Below are 3,408 nucleotides of genomic sequence, written 5' to 3' on the forward strand. Positions count from 1 at the left end.
TGTAAATGAGTCACGTAGATTATAATCTCCACAGTGACCATAAGAGAACTCTAATAACCATCTGTGAGAAACCCACCGAGTTATGTGATGAATACAGAACACATCACAGCTTCGCTCCTCTAGATATCGGCCTCTGTATCTACCGTGTATCTAGATATATATGATTACTCATACCTGAAAACAAACAGATATTTAGACACATTCTGTGGTGGAGCATTAATGAAAGGTAACCACTAACGATTCGGCACGCTCGGGTTTGTGGGTTGTTTCAGCAGCCTTCCACCTACATGAATGTGCTTTCAGATAAAGTTCACTGGTTGCCGCTGACACTGCTCATGCGATCTCGATGCACCGTAAGTGTGACCTTTCTCAGTATCTTAGCCTGACACTTCTCACCAGATAGCCTTCACTTACTATATAACTTATAGAATTGATAGTAGACCTTAGCTCAAGGAACAACAAGGTTTTCGCTCTATCACAGTTTGCTGGGCTTTCCTCCTACATCAACTAAATAGACTCCTGATCTGTTCTTAGATCCATCCATCATTTAGGGCTCAGTCACACGGTTGTATTGTCACTGCGTATTATACACACGTAATACGCTGCTAAAAGCCCACTTTTTTCAATTGGGCCACTCACACTCACATCCTTTTCACGCATGTATTATGCGTGTGAAAAAAACCACAGCATGTCCTATTTTAGTGAGTACTAAGCACCTACATAAACTATGGGGATTTAACATATCAGCAAATGTACATATTACATGTGTATCTGCTGTGTACTGCGTATTTTACGCATGTGACATACACTAGTAACATAGCGTACATTGCCCTACAGGAAGGAGAATGCCGACAATGTATGCTTCGTCATAGGAAGAAGAGGAGGCTGGAGGTGAGGTGACCCGGGGACTGCAGGAGACAGGAGAAGATCTGGTAAGAAGACTGCCTGGGGAGGAATAGGTGAATATTGAATTTTCTTTTCTCTTATGACTGAACTCCTTTAAGGGGTTAATAAACAAGTGTGCTAAAAAACATTCTCTTTGTAAGACTATTTGGCAAACTTTTTTGTTTTGCTTGGTAACAGTTTAGGGCTCATTTATAAAATAAACTATTGCAAAAGACATTGGAAATGTACCAATAATTACCAAACTTCCCCCAAAAAATGTTCTCAATTCTAACGATCATCAGTAACCACTGTGTAATAAACACATGAATCATCTTATCGCACCTTTTCCTCCTTCTCTAACAGAAGGCTGAGAACTAGAGATGAGCGAGCACCAAAATGCTCGGGTGCTCGTTGCTCGAGTCGAACTTTCCGCGATGCTCGAGGGTTCGTTTCGAATAACGAGCCCCATTGAAGTCAATGGGCGACCCGAGCATTTTTGTATATGACCGGTGTTCCGCTAAGGTTATCATTTGTGCAAATCTGCAAAACCTACGAAAGTGATGGAAACGAAACAGCAACGGATAGGGCAGGTGAGGGGCAACATGCTGGGCTGCATCTCAGGTTCCCAGGTCCCACTATTAAGCCACAATAGCGGCAAGAGTGGGTCCCTCCCAACAATTTTTACTTCGGACAAACCCTCATTAGCAAGGCACACCTTAGCTAAGCACCACACTACCTCCAACTAAGCACAAGCACTGCCTGCGGGATACACCACTGCCTCTTCTCCTGGGTTACATGTTGCCCAACCCCCCCGCACGACCCAGTGTCCACAGCGCACACCAAAGTGTCCCTGCGCAGGCTTCAGCTGCCCTCATGCCACACGCTGCCCTCCCAGCCACACCACCCTCATGTCTATTTATAAGTGCGTCTGCCATGAGGAGGAATCGGAGGCACACACTGCAGAGGGTTGGCAGGGCCAGGCAGCGACCCTCTTTGAAAGTGTGGGTGATAGCCCACAATGCTGTTGAGAATTGATAATAGATTGACGTTCCATCTTCATTCTAATCCTTTGCCACCTGCGTCAGGAGCTGCAAACATGGGCATAAAGGGGACTCAGGTGCCAGCCCAGCACTTCTACACATCTCCACAATGCAGCAATACTCTGTGTGGGAAGTATGTGAGCGGGCCCTGGGTCAGCCTCTGTCCCAGCAAACACCTTGTGTGGCCCAAGGTGCTGCGAGTGACATAGCAATGGGGAATCTATGTGTCTACACACTACTCATTCTGTTTGGGTGTCGGATACCTCATCGACAACGCAAGGGGTAAACCAGCAATCCAGCTGCGCTCCTTACGTCTGATGCTGCGAACGCTATCCTCACATAGTATAACCTCTCACCTCTCCCCCGGCTCTGAGATTATGCTGCATGACAATAGCACATACAGTATTGTACGTAAGGTCCTGTGGGAGTGTGCTGTGTGTATGTTAAGAAGCTAGTGTAAACTTGCCAGCTGCTGCATTTTGTGGTGCACAGAGGGGGTCTTACATTAATTGGAAGGAAGCATAGAGGGGTATCTTCCTACTAATTGGAGGTCTAAAAGGTTCACCCATAGTTTTTGGTTCCACAGCAGAGGCCTTATTACTAATTTGGTCTACAGAATAGTTTTGATACTAATTGGAGCAACAATTGGGGCCAAAGAACAGTCTTACTATTAATGGGGGCCACAGAGGGGTCACTGTTACTTATTGAGGCACTATTATTTATTGGAGCTACAGAAGAGTCATTATTACTAATTGGGGCCACAGAGAGGGTATTGTTACTATGTGGGGCCACAGCAGGGAGACTAATACTTAGTGGGACCATAGCGGGGGCACTATTACTTAGTGGGACGGCCACGGAGGCACTATTGCTTGGTGGGACAACAGTGAGGGCACTAGAACTATAAGGATGTATCATTAGAGCTTGCGGAAGCAGGATAGATAGAGTGTTCAAAAGCGAGTCAGGGCTTGAAGAAATTTCGGTGGCCTGGAACCAGAGACAAGAAAAATGAAGGCTCCAAAAAGAGACATCAACTGTGATCACTGGTGATAACTGCACTGTAATCACTATGACCGTATAGAGGTAATATTCAAGTACATTTTTGATAACTGTAGACCCGCAGTCAGGCTGGGTCACTTGTTTGAAAATGGCTTTATAGAAAGAAATATAGTTCTTGGTTCTGGTTCTGGATTTATATACTCGGGTCCGTTTTAGTGCTGGCATGGTGCCCCACGGCGACCAAGACACGAGGTCCATGCTGAGGAGCTGACGGGGATAGAGGTGTCACTTGTCACGGTGGCTCTACCAGACTCCTTCCCAGAGGGACACACAGAACCTCGGCAAGGCACTGCTAGGCCTCTTCCAGGCAACACCGATTGGCGGTTACCTGAACAAGTGTAGTGTACTTAAAGTTGTCACGCGTGACGCCACCGTTCTGTCCACACTTATGATTCTCCGGCGGGTAAATCAGGGAGTCCACACACAG

General features: G+C 46.3%; 1 protein-coding gene across 1 annotated transcript in view; it reads right to left on the reverse strand.

Moving 5' to 3' along the window:
• LOC136609916 (uncharacterized) overlaps positions 1-704 on the reverse strand; it is a 67,372-nt gene extending 66,668 nt beyond the window's left edge. Inside the window, exon 1 of the mRNA XM_066589202.1 lies at positions 77-704. The gene's annotated coding sequence lies outside the window, so the exon portion shown is untranslated. The remainder of the gene's footprint in view (positions 1-76) is intronic.
• Positions 705-3,408: the final 2,704 nt, after the last annotated feature.

This window comes from Eleutherodactylus coqui, chromosome 2 (assembly GCF_035609145.1).
Source record: "Eleutherodactylus coqui strain aEleCoq1 chromosome 2, aEleCoq1.hap1, whole genome shotgun sequence".
NCBI classification, from domain to species: domain Eukaryota; kingdom Metazoa; phylum Chordata; class Amphibia; order Anura; family Eleutherodactylidae; genus Eleutherodactylus; species Eleutherodactylus coqui.